Genomic DNA, 17,296 nt, shown 5'->3' with positions numbered 1-17,296 from the left:
AGAAATGGGGGAAGTAGGTCCATTGACTCCCTATTAGAACCAGTATATTCTGAAACAGCACTGTCCTGTGGGCCTTTCTGTGATGGTGGGAATGGTTTAAACCTATGTTGTCCAAGGTGGGAGCCACCAGCCACCTGTGGGTGACCTTGAACTATGGTTTGTGCAACAGAGAAATCATTTTTGAAAATGTATTTAATTTTAATAAAGTTAAATGGTTGTATGCGGCTCATGGCTACAATACTGGATGGTGCAATTCTAGAATGCTGACATTTTTGGTGATGAGATGAGGCCTGTCGATGTGGTTTGGAATGTCATACTGTCTAGACACTGGGTATCAGGAGGTCACAGTCTCCGATCTGATCCAACACGGCTACAAACCAGGCAAGAGAAGTTCAGAGAGATATTCAAGCCTTCCTCATGATCGAAAGGCAATGTCATGTTTGAACAGGGTTCTCTTCCTGGTCCAGGGGAGCAGGGCTCCTTAACAGGCTGGGAGGACCTGGCTGCTGGTCTGCAGGGCTGGCTTCTGCTCAGTGGACGAGAGAACTCCAGCCAGAGAGGGTGCAGGACTGGTGCAGGAAGGCTCCTTTTTCTAAAAGTCCCCCAAGCAAGCCCCGTTCTTGGCTGCACCCCAGCTCTGCTTTCCAAGACAGAAGGCTGGCTGCCTTTGGTCCCCAGTGCCAAGAGGCTCCTGGGTTCTGGACATGACCAGACAACTTGCTGGGCCCATGGTTTCTGGCTCCCAAATTGTCTGGGTTCTTGAACCTACATCCTTTCCTTCTCTTAGCCTCAAACTCCATTTTTGCCAAATCCAACAACGGGGAGTCATTTGATGAATTTCTGAAAATAATTTGAAAAATCATTTCTTAAAGTGATTTGCACATGTTACTTTCAATAGGCAGAGAGCTGAAAACTAGTTGCTAATAAGATTAGAAACACATATGATATTTGAGTTTTTTTAAACATGAAATCTACTTAGCTCTTACCTCTGGATAGATGTATGTCAAAAGCTAGATTAGAATTTTCTAGAAAACTGTGTCATTTATTTGAATTTCAGAGTTTATGGGGGAAATTATGAGCAAGTAGAAACACTTTATGAGGGTTATGGTATAATTGGTGGAGATTTAAAATCCTGTACCAGATAACTATTGTCTTAGAAGGAAAGTGGTCTGGGTATTCTCTTTAGGGAAATTCTCAATCTATAATTCTTGTGTTATTTACATACCGACAACAAAAAACTAAAAACAGAAGCCAGTTTTTATTTTTTAAAAAATGGAAAAAATTTGTTTCTTGAAAATCTTCAGTAGGAAAAAAAAGTTTAATTTGGGACTCTTAAAAAGTAGTTTCTAATAAAGATTTATGTGACAAACTGTAAGAATTTGACAACAACAAAAGGATTTCTTATAATAAGGTCTTTGAATTAGATTATCTCTATCTATCTATTTCATCCATGGTTTCAGTATCCAAAAACAGGCACTGTTAATACTTTTTATAACTAATCTTTATTCAATTCTTTTTAATGGAAAGATCATGTAAATACTATTTCTATCCTACTTTCTTTGCGTTTAACATTATAATTCTTATATTTTCCATATATCACATATTCTTTAGAAATATATTTTTAAAACTTATAATTCATGAAGTGAATATACATAATTTATGTAACAATTATGTTTGCATCTGTATTTTGATTATTTCTGATGTTTTCCTTTTGCTTTTATAAATAGTGCTTCTCAATATTCAGAATTATTTCCTTAGGCTCCATTCTCAAAAGTGGACTTAACTGAGTCAGACACTAGAAACATTATGAGGCTCTTTGCCAAATTGCTTTCCTAAAGGATTATACTAAAATATCAGCAATATTCAAGAGTACCTTTTTCATAGTCCCCTTATCAGCAGTGGAAATTATTATTTTTAAAAAATCTTTGCTAATTTGATAGGGGTCAAAGGTTACTTCATTGTTATTTTAATGTACCATTCCTTGATTACTAGTGAAGAAAAGCATTTTCCACACATTTGTTGATTAGTTATATTTCATTTTTGGAAATTGCCTATTTACATCCTCTGTCAATTTATCCACTGAAGCTTCAGTATTTTAAAATTCAAGTTTATTAACCTTTCTATATATAAAGATATCAGTATGCTTTCCATATAGTATTTCCTGTGACTATTTTTTCTCAGATATGATGTTTGCCTTCTAACTTTTTTCTACTTATTTATTTTGATGAAGAGAAGCTTAATATTTAAACTTAATAACATATAATAATGCTTTCATTCTATTTTAATAAATTGTACCTTTACCAATGATGGTAAGTGAAAAAATGTTCTTGATTTCTTATGTACTGATATTTTATATTTAATTCTAAAATTCCTTTGGAATTTACTTTGGTGAATGATTTTAAGTGAGAATCTAAATAGATTTTTTTCATCAAATAATCAGTTGTTCCAGGGGAATTTATTTATAAGATGACTTACTCCATTTTCATTTATTTAAAATATTTCTTTTACCATATATTACATATATATATAACAAGATATTTCTTTTACTATATATATATATGATATCCAGTCCCTTGACTGTTATGTTTCAGTTTAACCTCGTTCTAGAATTTCAATATTTTATGTAATATCAATTTATACCCTGGTTACAACTGATACCATTGGTATCAATTTGTACCATTGGCTGACAGGTCCAGAATACTCCCAATATCATTCTTTTCTGAAAAGGTGTTTTGGATTATTTTACTGAGTATGTGTCAGTGTATATGCACACCACAAGAAGAGGGAGTGTTGATTACTGACCTTTTTATGACATATTTAGTGTTTTTGTTTTTCCAGAGTCTTCCCATCTTTGTAGACCAGGTCAGATCCTTCAGCCCACAGAGCCTCTCCTGACCTTCCTTAATGGAGACAGCTTATCCCCTCTCTCACTCCTGCACGGCTTCACCTGTACTACTCTCAGAGCGTCATTACCTGCTGCCTCGAATTATAATTATTTGTGGACAGATCTCACTTTCATCTAGTTCTGTATCCGTACAGGCTGAATGATGGTCCCCAAAGATGTCCACGTCCTCATCTCCAGAACCGGTGAACATCACCTTCCTTGGCAAGATGGACTCTGCAGACATGATTAAGTTTAGGATCTGGAGGTGCAAGAGGTTATCCTGGCTCGCCAGGTGGTCCCAGATATAAACCTAAAGGGAGGCAGAGGGAGAGGAGACGTGGCTGCGGTGGAGGAGGGCCTGATGAGACCAGAGGCAGGGATGGAGTGGCACAGAGAGGAGCCACCAGAAGCTGCAAGAGGTGAGGATCAGCTTGCCTCCTGCAGCCTCCAGAAGGAACAGGCCCTGCTGGCACCTTGGTTTCAGCTCCTCAAGACTCATCTGGACGTCTGGCCTCCACAACTGTGGAGTGTTTTTACTTCTGGTTGTCAAGCCTCTAAGTTTGTGGTAATTTGTCAAGAACCCAGTTGGAAACAATCACTGCTCTTCCCCATATCCTAAAGGCAATAATAGACTCACTCAGAGCACCATCCAAGTACAAAGAATTACCCCTTTGGGGGAACAGAGTTGGGGTTGTCCAAGTCTTGCTTGAGAAAGAACACTTCGAGAATGGATTCTGGTCTTGTTCTGCTTTTATGAATTTGATTCAACTCCGAGTCCACACTGACTGCACACGTGATCCTTCTCCTGGGGCCACAGCTTCACACTCCAGTCTTGTTCACAAGTGAGATGCCATTGACCTCAGCATCTAGTGATCTCTGTGAGCTGAGTTCAAAGTCACTGCCACCATGAATTCTACATTATAGAAATTATTTCCAGGATGACTACTGACAGTCGCCAATTAAAAAGAAACAAGTTCAAAAGAGAAGTCTGAATGACTAAACTGATCAATTTTTATGAAACATTCCTAGCTTCAGCTTTCTTTTTGTATGAACTTCATGCAAACTTCAACTTTCTATTGTGAACTAAATGTAAACATATATCATTGGAATTTAGCAGTGCTATAGCTTTATATGGTACATATTTATTTAAACATATGCCTTTTAAAAAATTTGATTTACATTTCCAATATCTTTTTGAGTAGGGGAAATATTATACACATTCTCCAGAAAAAGAAAACAGGACCAGCAAGTCCTCTTTAATCCAACATTTTACTTGTTCATTTATTAGCGTTTTGTGAATTGGCAAAATGCTTGACTGTGTTTAGTTTCTAGTGACTTGAGGATGAGCGAAGCACAGTGCTGGCCTTGAAGGATGTCTCCACTTAGCAAACAATTACAAGACATTTGGAAAGGGACTCCATTAGCTGGAGGGATCTTGGAGGGATGTGAACTGCAGATCCCAGCTACGGTGGATGATGTGATTCACAACCTCTGTGTCAGAAAGTGGAATCTGTTGGGAAGAAAGACAAGGATAAAGCTGTAATACAGAGGAAACTTCCTGTATACATAGGACTTTTGAGGTTGGGATTAACATATGCACGCTACCATATAAAAAATAATCAACAGGCTCCTACTGTATAGCACAGGGGACTCTACTCAGTATTCTTTACTAACCTATATAGGCAAAGAACCTGATAGAATGGATATATGTATATGTATAACTGAATTGCTTTGCTGTACATTTGAAACTGATACAGCATTGCAAATCAATCCCCCAAAAAACAAACAAAAAGAAAACTAAGACACAAAACAAAAACAGACTCACAGACATAGAAAACAAATTTATGGTTACCGGAGGGGGAGAAGTGTAAGGGAGGGATGAAGTGTAAGGGAGGAGATTGGGATTAGCAGATGCAACTATTTAAAATAGATAATCAACAGGGGTCTACTCTATAGCACAGGGACTTCTACTCAGTATTCTATAAGAACCTATATGGGGAAAGAATCTGAAAAAGAATAGATATAAATGTATATATATATATAACTGAATCATTTTGCGGTCCACTTGAAACTAACACAACATTATAAATTAACTATACTCCAATACAAAATAAAAATTTTTAAAAAGAGTAAAACATTTAAAAAATACTCAACTGCAGATGCCACCCCAGGTGAGATGAATCCAATCTCTGTGTTGGAAGCTGGGATCGGCCAGGGAGACAGAAGAGGAGGGCAAGGCTGTAACAGGAGAAGCTTCATATATACACAGGGCTTCAAGAAGCAGCAAGCAGTGCGCTGACCAAACATAGGAGGCCTCATCCTGGGGACTCCACCATGGGGGTTGCAGGGTTATTGGTGGGAACCCTGGAGCAGGACAGGATTTCTGGAGGCATGGGGAAGGGGCACCATTTACTGAGTGCCTCTGTGTGGGTGTGCACGTGCCTGCAATGCAGGAGACCTCAGTTCTATTCCTGGGTCAGGAAGATCCCCTGGAGAAGGGAAAGGCTACTCACTCCAGTATTCTTGGGCTTCCCTTGTGGCTCAGCTGGTAAAGTATCCACCTGCAATGCAGGAGATCTGGATTTGATCCCTGGGTTGGGAAGATCCCCTGGAGAAGGGAAAGGCTACCCATTCCACTATTCTGGCCTGGAGAATTCCATGGACTGTACGGTCCATGGGGTCGCAAAGAGTCAGACAGGACTGAGCGACTTTCACTCACTCTGTGTGCCACACATTGTGCTGGGCTTTTCAAAACTTCTCTCTTTGCTGTTGTAAGACTTTTTAGTTATGTGTCATTCCAATTTTATGCATAAGGAGCCCAGTGATTGGGTGGTTGGGAACTTTCCTTGGGATCGCAAAGCCATCAAGGGGCATAATAGGGAGCTGACTCCTGATCCAGTGTTGTTTCCATTTACTGGGCTTTGTTTTTGTTCAATTGCTAAGTTGTGTCTGACTCTTTGTGACCCCATGGACTGCAGCACAGGCATTTCAGTCTTTCACTATCTCTCAGAGTTTGCTCAAACTCATGTCTATCAAGTTGGTGATGCCATCCAAACATCATCCTCTGTCACCTCCTTCTCTTCCTGCCCTCCATCTTTCCCAACATCAGGGTCTTTTCCAATGAGTTAGTTCATTTGTATGACTTGGCCAAAGTATTGGAGCGTCAGCTTTAGCATTTACTGGGCTGCCTTACATAACTTAGGCAAGGCTAGATGTAAATACCATAAATACTGGGAGAAATGCCCAGCTCTGAAGGTTTTACTTTGAACTTTGAGTTGAGTCTGTTTCTCAGGTGGGGATAGGAGAGAAGGGTTCAGTTCAGTTCCGTCACTCAGTTGTGTCCGACTCTTTGCAACCCCGTAGACTGCAGCATGCCAGGCCTCGCTGTCCATCACCATCTCCTGGAATTTACTCAAACTCATGTCCATCAAGTTGGTGATGCCATCCAGCCATCTCATCCTCTGTCGTCCCCTTCTCCTCCTGCCTTCAATCTTTCCCAGCATCAGGGTCTTTCCAAATGAGTCAGCTCTTCGCATCAGGTGGCCAAAATATTGGAGTTTCAGCTTCAGCATCAGTCCCTCCAATGTATATTCAGGACTGATTTCCTTTAGGATGGACTGGTTGGATCTCCTTGCAGTCCAAGGGACTCTCAAGAGTCCTCTCCAACATAACAGTTCAAAGCATCAATTCTTCGGCACTCAGCTTTCTTTATAGTCCAACTCTCACATCCATACATGAGGATTGGAAAAAACATAGCCTAACATTCAGGAAACAGATAACCAGTCCACAAGCTCAGAAGGATGAAGCAGGAATGACCTTTGTAAAGGAATCATGCAATCTGGCAAGTTTCAAGCATGGATCGATGTAGAGGAGAGAAAGGAGGAAAATCTGTTTATAAACTACTAATCCATGTGCTAATGCATGCGTGCATGCTCAGTCACTTCAGTCCTTTCTGACTCTTTGCAACCCTATGGACTGTAGCCAACCAGGTTCTTCTGTCCATGGTATTCTCCAGGCAAAAAATTTGGAGTGGATTGCCATTTCCTTTTCCAAGGGATCTTCCCAACCCAAGGATCGAACCTGCCTCTCTTATGTCTCCTGCGTTGGCAGTTTTTTTTTTTTTTTTTTTAAACCACTAGCACCATCTGGGAAGCCCTCTTGTGTTAGTAAGTGTTTAATTGACCTCACTTTCCAGAAATCTCTATGTAGGAAACTGTTGTATGCTATCACTTGCAACAAAACTTTTGGGTAGAAATAATACATTTTAACATTCTAGCTGGAATGGGTGAATTTAACTCAGATGACCATTATATCTACTACTGCGGGCAGGAATCCCTTAGAAGAAATGGAGTAGCCATCATGGTCAACAAAAGAGTCCGAAATGCCGTACTTGGATGCAATCTTAAAAATGACAGAATGATTTCTGTTTGTTTCCAAGGCAAACCATTCAATATTTTACAGTAATCCAGGCCTATGCCCCAACCAGTAACACTGAAGAAGCCGAAGTTGAACGGTTCTATGAAGACCTACAAGACCTTTTAGAACTAACACCCAAAAAAGATGTCCTTTTCATTATAGGGGATTGGAATGCAAAAGTAGGAAGTCAAGAAACACCTGGAGTAACAGGCAAATTTGGCCTTGGAGCACAGAATGAAGCAGGGCAAAGGCTAATAGCGTTTTGTCAAGAGAACGCACTGGTCATAGCAAACACTCTCTTCCAACAACACAAGAGAAGACTCTACACAGGACCTCACCAGATGGTCAACACCGAAATCAGACTGATTATATTCTTTGCAGCCAAAGATGGAGAAGCTGTATACAGTTAGCAAAAACAAGACCAGGAGCTGACTGTGGCTCAGATCATGAACTCCTTATTGCCAAATTCAGACTTAAATTGAAGAAAGTAGGGAAAACCACTAGACCATTCAGATATGACCTCAATCAAATCCCTTATGATTATACAGTGGAAGTGAGAAATAGATTTAAGGGACTAGATCTGATAGATAGAGTGCCTGATGAACTCTGGACAGAGGTTCGTGACATTGTACAGGAGACAGGGACCAAGACCATCCCCATGGAAAAGAAATGCAAAAAAGCAAAGTGGCTGTCTGAGGAGGCCTTACAAATAGCTGTGAAAAGAAGAGAAGCAAAAAGCAAAGGAGAAAAGGAAAGATATAAGCATCTGAATGCAGAGTTCCAAAGAATAGCAAGGAGAGATAAGAAAGACTTCCTCAGCGATCAATGCAAAGAAATAGAGGAAAACAACAGAATAGGAAAAACAAGATTTCTCTTCAAGAAAATTAGAGATTCGAAGGGAACATTTCATGCAAAGATGGGCTTGATAAAGGACAGAAATGGTATGGACCTAACAGAAGCAGAAGATATTAAGAAGAGGTGGCAAGAATACACAGAAGAACTGTACAGAAAAGATCTTCACGACCAAGATAGTCACGATAACGTGATCACTGACCTAGAGCCAGACATCTTGGAATGTGAAGTCAAGTGGGCCTTAGAAAGCATCACTACAAACAAAGCTAGTGGAGGTGATGGAATTCCAGTTGAGCTATTTCAAATCCTGAAAGATGATGCTGTGAAAGTGCTGCACTCAATATGCCAGCAAATTTGGAAAACTCAGCAGTGGCCACAGGACTGGAAAAGGTCAGTTTTCATTCCAATCCCAAAGAAAGACAATGCCAAAGAATGCTCAAACTACTGCACAATTTCACTCATCTCACACGCTAGCAAAGTCATGCTCAAAATTCTCCAAGCCAGGCTTCGGCAATATGTGAACCGTGAACTCCCAGATGTTCAAGCAGGTTTTAGAAAAGGCAGAGGCACCAGAGATCAAATTGCCAACATCCGCTGGATCATGGAAAAAGCAAGAGAGTTCCAGAAAAACATCTATTTCTGCTTCATTGACTATGCCAAAGCCTTTGACTGTGTGGATCACAATAAACTGTGGAAAATTCTGAAAAAGATGGGAATCCCAGACCACCTGACCTGCCTCTTGAGAAACCTGTATGCAGGTCAGGAAGCAACAGTCAGAACTGTACATGGAACAACAGACTGGTTCCAAATAGGAAAAGGAGTACGTCAAGGCTGTATATATTGTCACCTTGCTTATTTAACTTATATGCAGAGTACATCATGAGGAACGCTGGGCTGGAAGAAGCACAAGCTGGAATCAAGATTGCTGGGAGAAATATCAATAACCTTAGATATGCAGATGACACTACCCTTATGGCAGAAAGTGAAGAGGAACTAAAGAGCCTCTTGATGAAAGTGAAAGAGGAGAGTGAAAAGGTTGGCTTGAAGCTCAACATTCAGGAAACAACATTCAGGAAACATGGCATCTGGTCCCATCACTTCATGGCAAATAGATGGAAAAACAGTGGAAACAGTGTCAGACTTTATTTTTTGGGGCTCCAAAATCACTCCAGATGCTGATTGCAGCCATGAAATTAAAAGACACTTACTCCTTGGAAGGAAAGTTATGACCAACCTTGATAGTATATTAAAAAGCAGAGACATTACTTTGCCAACAAAGGTCCGTCTAGTCAAGGCTATGGTTTTTCCCGTGGTCATGTATGGATGTGAGAGTTGGACTGTGAAGAAAGCTGATCGCTGAAGAATTGATGCTTTTGAACTGTGGTGTTGGAGAAGACTCTTGAGAGTCCCTTGGACTGCAAGGAGATCCAACCAGTCCATTCTAGAGGAGATCAATCCTGGGTGTTCATTGGAAGGACTGATGCTAAAGCTGAAACTCCAATACTTTGGCCACCTCATGAGACGAGTTGACTCACTGGAAAAGACTCTGATGCTGGGAAAGGTTGGGGGCGGGAGGAGAAGGGGACGACTGAGAATGAGATGGCTGGATGGCATCACCGACTTTGTGGACATGAGTTTGAGTGAACTCCGGGAGTTGGTGATGGACAGGGAGGCCTGGCGTGCTGTGATTCATGGGGTCGCGGAGAGTTGGACATGACTGAGCGGCTGAACTGAACTGAACTGAACTGAACATTCTAACTAGTCAATGGAGTGTTTCCACACTATTTATTATGTAGAATTTTCCTAGCTGGTGTTGACACATGACTGGGTGATATCAGAATGACTCCTTCAGCTTTCCATACATTCAGAGACTTGTTCCTTTTAACTGTTTTAGGATAGATTAGGGGAAGTTAAAGTATGACTGCTTTGAGGAATGTTCTATTTAATTGCCACTTTTATTGCTCAATTTCAATAGTTAGTCTGATGGGATGAAAGTTCTTACAAGAGGAAAGTTTGTATATATCAATATATAAGTGGATACTATATTTATATGGATACGTATTTTATTTTGTCCTAGAAAAATAAAGGCAAATCTTGTTCCAACCAGCACTGCTATTCAGATACTCTACAGTTCAGTAACCTTATTTTTAATTTAAATTCCTTGCTTTTCTCAACTGGCTTCCCTGTATACATACATATATGTATATATATATATTTTATTTACTTTGGCTGTGCTAGGTCCTTTTGGCTGTGTGGTTTCTCTCTAGCTGTGGTGCATGGGCTTCTTGTTGCTGTGGCCCCTCCTGTGGCAGAGCACAGGCACTAAAGCAACAGGCTCAGTAATTGTGGCACACGGGCTTAGTTGCTCTGAGACGCGTGGGATCTTCCCAGGTCAAGGACTGATCCTATGTCCCCTGCATTGCAGCTGGACTCCCAACCACTGGACTACCAGGGAAGTCCTCCCTATATTCTGAACTCTTGAATCTTCACTTTTCACCCTAAATTGTCAGCCCAGATGATATTTGATTTGTGGACTCTGGGTAGTAAACCAAACCTTAACTAATCTCAATACAGTTCCCCTAAATGCAATTTTATTTTTATTGTTGTTTCAGGTGAAATTCTGCTGCATTTATTTCTTTTTTAAACTGAAGTATAGTTGATTTACAATATTGTCTTAGTTTCAGGTACTAAAAAAAGTGATTTGGTTATACCTATATTAATATTCTTTTTTCATACTCTTTTCCATTATTGATTATTACAGGATATTGAATATAGCTCCCTGGGCTATACAGTAGGACCTTGTTGTTTACCTATTATATGCATAATATTTTGTACCTGCTAATCCCAAATCTACAGTCATTTTAAAATCCACACATATATGCAAACTTCCACATGCACACTTATATCACGCACAGTGGATGTCAGTTTGTTGTTAAGATAATAACCTCTCAGTGGGATTATCTCCCCCATGGCCTGGTCAATACATTTATAGAATGTAATTAAACCATATCACTTCCATGACAGGAAATTGATGACCTTTTAATTATTTCAGGATAACTGAATATGTAATCACTTTCTCCTTTAACTGAGAGGGAACCGTATATTTTGAATAAATTGAAAGTAGAATATAAATACTTGCTTTTTGTGAGTGCTGTACTTTTGTGCTCTCTTTCCACAAGATATTATCTTGGAGTACTTTTCCTAGGATTTAGGAAGACAATTTAGAAAAATTGGTGTTACAAATAGGAGATAAAGGAACTCTGCTCAGTGTTATGTGGCAGCCAGAATGGGAGGGGAGTCTGGGGGAGAGTGGATCCATGTATATATATGGCTGAGTCCTTTTGCTGCCCACCTGAAACTATCACAACACTGTCAATCGGCTATACTGCAATATCAAATAAAAAATTAAAAACAGAAGATTACTAGCTTGGTAAAAAGTATTTAAAACAGCGTTGATGATTACTGAGGTTACGAAAGATCTATCAATATTACCGTGAAACTTCACGTGGTGTAGAAGCTTACAATAAATTTTAAGATCATCTGGTGGGAAGTAGGTGACTCTTCAAAAAGGCACTGTGTCCTGCTTATAAAATGAGAGTTGGAGAAAAGGGCTAATTTCCATGGGAAATGTTGAGTTATTGCACACACTTATTGTGTGATGTTTTGGGGGGCAGAGTGTGATGGACCATTACAGGGTCTATATTATTCAAATCAAAAACCATAACGCAGCCTGTGGTAGGTGTGCATCCTCTTATGGGATAATGGACCCTAATATTTCAAATTACAAAGATTTCACACACTGGGATGACATAACTTTTACATCTCTAGAATAGCAGGTTTTCCCCATTTAAAAAATCTACATAATTCTCTTGAAAGGAAAATTCTCAGACTTCTACACTATGTGTATAGGTGACTTAAAAAACAAAGCCAAACAAAAAAACCAACCTATATAAATGGGAGCATTGTCTTTGCAATCCAGTAAAATAAAACTGCTTTGTCCCTACTTATAGGCTAGACATGTGGCAAACACCCTTTTTCACCATCTTCCATTAAAAGAAAAGAGAATTTGTGTTACTACTTGAAAAATTAACTGCTTAATCTTCAACTGAAATTCCAGTCAGCAAAATTAATGAGGAGGGGAACAATTTCCCCAGAAACACCCTACAGTGAGCGCTTTTGATTTATCACTGGGCATATTAAATGCATAAGTTATGCCTAGAAGCAGCTCTTTACTGGATATATTTTATAAGTAAATTGGTATAGTGACTTGCACATGTTATATTTAAAATTTTCCCTTGTTTAAAAAAATGGCAAGCATGGTCTGAAACACTTCTTCCATTGGGGCTTTTCTCTAAAAATAGTTTGCAATGTTATGGATCTTTTACCTGAATTTTGAAGAGAACGTTAAGAATAGTGTTAAGATGATGGGACCCAATTCCCTGATTTTTTGTTATGATAGTTATATTTGGAATATAAGCTCTTTGTGTCAGAAAAAAACAACACAGGCAGGTTGCTATTAAGCTCCTTAAGCTCCTGACAAACCGGATGGATGAAGACAGATTGGTAACTAGTAAGTGAACCCACTGCCTCTTCAAACCTCACAATCAGAACATATTACTTGAGGGCAGATCAAGTTTTTTTTTTTTTTTCTTAAAGTTACTATTAGCTTCCCTGGTGGTCCAGTGGTTAAGAAACTGCCTTGCAATGTAGGGGACACAGTTTTGATTCCTGCTCTGGGAACTAAAATCCCACATACTAAAGGGCAAACAAGCCCACGAGCCACAATCGCTGAGCCACAGTGCTGTAACTAAGACCCAACGCAGCCAAATAAATACAAATAAATATTAAAAATTACTATTAAAGTGATAATGACCAGCACTTGGTATGTATACCAGGAATTCATTGATTAAAATACTCTTTTATTCTGTCAATAAACCTTTCTTGAAAGCTTGACACTGTGTCAGAGCCTAGGGTTTCAAAATTGACAAAGAGGACTTATATTTTTATGAAGCCAGAAGTTGAATGGAGGAGACGTCTATCATCTAAGGAAATTGTGTAAGAACAGAAATTCATACACAGGGGAATGGAAGAGGCAAATGTAAGTAATCGCCTGGGAGTGATTTTTGAACTGGATCTTGAATACTTGCATAGATATTTATCAGTAAATAGCGAAACAGTTGAGGTTTATCTATACTATTCTGGCTTCTTCCCTTGACCATATTTGTTTCATGAACCAGGGAAATTTGATGCTAATGAAAACTTCCTGTGTTATTCCAGTGCCCACATTTTAATGGCAGACTCCATTTTTTTTTTCATGAAGATAGATGCTTTCAATAGTTTAAATTTTACTAGCATTAAAATGTTAGTGAAATAAGCACAGAAGTCTTCTTTGAACTTTTCATTGTTTGTAGCTTTTCAGTGGTCAGTATAGGGTAAGAAATGTTAAGAAACAAGAATGAGTCGAAATCCTGGTTAAAAATGGATTGAAACATTATTTTATTCTGAGCTGTAAATTTCTTGATTAAAAAAATTATTTTAACTGACCCAATTTCCTATGTGTATATATCAAATGACATCTGAATCATGTTAAGGCCTTAACCTTTCCCCATTTCCTGTTGTAAAACTGCCTGAATTTGACATCTTTTTAAGTGGAGTTGAAATTGTTTTCGCTTGTGATGTCAGAATTCGACAATGCCCAAATTGATGCTTAGTGATCTGTGTCTTAAACACCTCATTTTCTGAGACTTTCTAAGATGTCTTCTCTTGTTTTAAGGAAGAATAGAACTGCACTTTGAGGAGTCGCTCTAAAATTAAAAATAGTCACTCATTACAATATTCCCCGTTGATTATTTGAAGCCCATAGTCTGGGTGATACACGAGGCAAATCCATGGCAAGCCTTCAGTGGGATACTGAGTCTCAGTTCAGTTTATGCTCCAAACTGTCTGACTCTCACACTGGGTGCTCACGGCTCCTACTTGCTTGATTTCCCACCACCCCGCTAAATGACATTGACTCTAGTGGGCTTTCCAGGTGGCTTTAGTGGTAAAGAATCCATCTGCCAATGCAGGAAACATAATGAGAGGTAGGTTCAATCCCTGGGTCGGGAAGATCCCCTGAAGGAGAGCATGGCAACCCACTCCAGTATTCTTGACTGGAAAATTCCATGAATGGAGGAACCTGGTGGGCTATAGTGCATGGGGTCGCAAAGAGTCAGACACAACTTGAGCACACACACACACGCTAAGCTGTGTGGTCACTCACTATTTTTTCAAGCTGCTTTCTCAAGTATTGGCCCAAGGCATATTCTGATGTCCATTTATTAATTCTTCATTCAAACAATGGTGATGAGCTGCTATCATGTGTCAAGTACTCTTCTAGGCTGAAGCAGTGAAAATCAGATGGATTTCTGACTTTCAAGGAAACAAATTACAGGAAAGTACCAACCTTGATAGTATATTAAAAAGCAGAGACTTGCTAGAACTTCCAAGGAAATGACAATAGAAATTATAACAGGCATCTGAGTCTTGTTCCGGACTTCCAAAGAGAGATTTCAACATTCCACCATCAAGTATGTGTGCATCTGTGCTCAGTCACTTCAGTCATGTCTGACTCTTTGAAACCTCTGGGACTGTAGCCCACCAAGTCTCTCTGTCCATAAGTTTATCCTGGCAAGAATGCTTGAGTAGGTTGCCTTTTTCTCCTTCAGGGGATCTTCTAGACCCAGGATTGAATCTACATGTCCTGCAGCTCCTGCATTGGCAGGCAGATTCTTTACTACTGAGTTAGCTGGGAAGCCCATAAAGTGTGGTATTTGCTATAAATTCCCTTCTTAGATTATAAAAATCCCTTCATATTCCTAGTTTACTAAAAGTTTTTTTTCACATAAATGAACACTAAAATTTGTCTAATCATTTTTTCTGCATCTATTAGAAGGATGATATGATGATTTCATGTGTAATCTGTCATCGCAGTTACTTATATGAATTGATTTTCTAACAGTAATCCAACTTTGCCTTCCTAGGATAAACCACAATTTATAATAATGTACTTTCTTTTTCTACACATTACTAGATTTAGTTTGTAAATAGTTTGTTCAGAATTTTGTACCTGATAAGAGAGTTTGGTCTATAAGTTCTTTATTTTATAATCCCTTGCAGATTTTGATATCATGGTTAAGCTGGACTTTTTCTATTCTCTGAAGGGTTTTGCGTATCATGGGTGTTATTCCTTCTTTACGTGTTTAAAATCTCACATGTGAAGCCATCTGGACCTAGATCTTTCTTTGTAGAAAGATTTTTATTCACAGAGTTAATGTCTATGATAAATATAGAGCTATTTATATTTTCTCTTTCTTCTCATGTCAGTTTTGTGATTGTCAAGGACTATGTTCATTTCATATAAATTGTTAAGTTTACTATCATAAAGTTTCTCATAGTCTCTTTTTATGTATTTTTAATGTCTTTTTCTTGAAGGATGAGATGAATGTTCCAAATAAACCACATGCAAACTCCTAGTGGTAGAAGAAGTACAGCATTTGGGGAAAGCAAATCTATTGTATGTCCACTCCAGTATTCTTGGGCTTCCCTGGTGGCTCAATTGGTAAAGAATCCACCTGCATGTGGGAGACCTGGGTTCAATTCCTGGGTTGGGAAGATCCCCTGGATAAGGACATGGCAACCCACTCCAGTATTCTGGCCTGGAGAATTCCATGGACTGCCTAGTCCATGGGGTCGCAAAGAGTTGGGACACAACTGAGTGATTTGCACTTTCACTTTCAAACACAATGCCAAAGTGAGTATTTTGTGATATTTGTAATAATTAGGAAAGATTAACAACAGAAATCATGATCCTTACCGGCAAAGAATTTGTAGGCAATTTCCACTGAGACAAAGCTTATATATATGCTCATTTCAACAGGGCAAATATAAGACTGTATGTGTGTATGCCAAGTGCTTTATAGTGGATTTCAGGTTGCATACAAATGTGCCAAATGAAATACCAATTAAGGGGGAAATGAATTAATATTTTTCAGGTTGTTTAGAATATGATCATGCATGTTTTATGCATGTTTATTTAAAGTATATCCTATGTAAAATGTAAGCGATGTCTGCCTCTCAAGGAAATTTGGTTTAAATTTGTACCCAGAAGCCTGTACGTGTTTGCCTCTTCTTGGCATGTTTTCTTTTGGCCAATACGTCCATGTATCTCTTTTTATTTTTTCAAAACATTTTTTCTTTCTCTCTAAAACACTAATAGTCTTGTAATGTAGTAAAATGCAAAACAATTTTTACCTGCATCTGTGGCATATATCAATTAAATTAGCCACAAATATTGGTGTTTTAGAGATGAAGACGAATTACCCAATAGTTCTCATGTGAGAGTACTGGTAATCTAATGAATATCATATGTTTTTCTAAGCTTACCAGATGAAAGGAAATAATTCACATTGCAGAAACAAGTTAGTCTTAGTATCCAGAGTTTCCCAGGTGGCACAAGTGGTAAAGAATCTGCCTGCCAATGCAGGAGACACAGGAAACATGGGTTGAAAAGATTCCCTGGAGGAGGAAATGGCAACCCACTCCAGTATTCTACCTGGAAAATTCTGTGGACAGAGGAGCCTGGTGGGCAACAGTCCATGGGGTTGCAAAGAGTCGGACATGACTGAGCTTGCACACACACACACACACACACACACACACCACTGTATCTAGAGCATTGAGTTTCATGTCTGGACATCACATTCAGGATTAAAATAGAAAGCTTAACACATTCATTTAACGTGTATATATATGTGTGTATATAATATACTATAGTCACATTATCGGAGAAGGCAATGGCAAGCCACTCCAGTACTATTGCCTAGAAAATCCCATGGATGGAGGAGCCTGGTAGGCTGCAGTCCATGGGGTCGCTAAGGGACGGACATGACTGAGCGACTTCACTTTCACTTTTCACTTTCACACATTGGAGAAGGAAATGGCAACCCACTCCAGTGTTCTTGCCTGGAGAATCCCAGGGACTGGGGAACCTGGTGGGCTTCCGTCTATGGGGTCACACAGAGTCGGACACGACTGAAGTGACTCAGCAGCAGCAGCAGCAGCAGCAGCAGTCACATTATATATATATAATGTGACTCTGGAAGC

This window comes from Moschus berezovskii, chromosome 1 (assembly GCF_049115385.1).
Source record: "Moschus berezovskii isolate FMDL1 chromosome 1, NW_MosBer_1.0, whole genome shotgun sequence".
NCBI lineage: Eukaryota > Metazoa > Chordata > Mammalia > Artiodactyla > Moschidae > Moschus > Moschus berezovskii.
The sequence above is the reverse complement of the archived record's forward strand: the minus strand, read 5'-3'. Positions refer to the sequence as shown.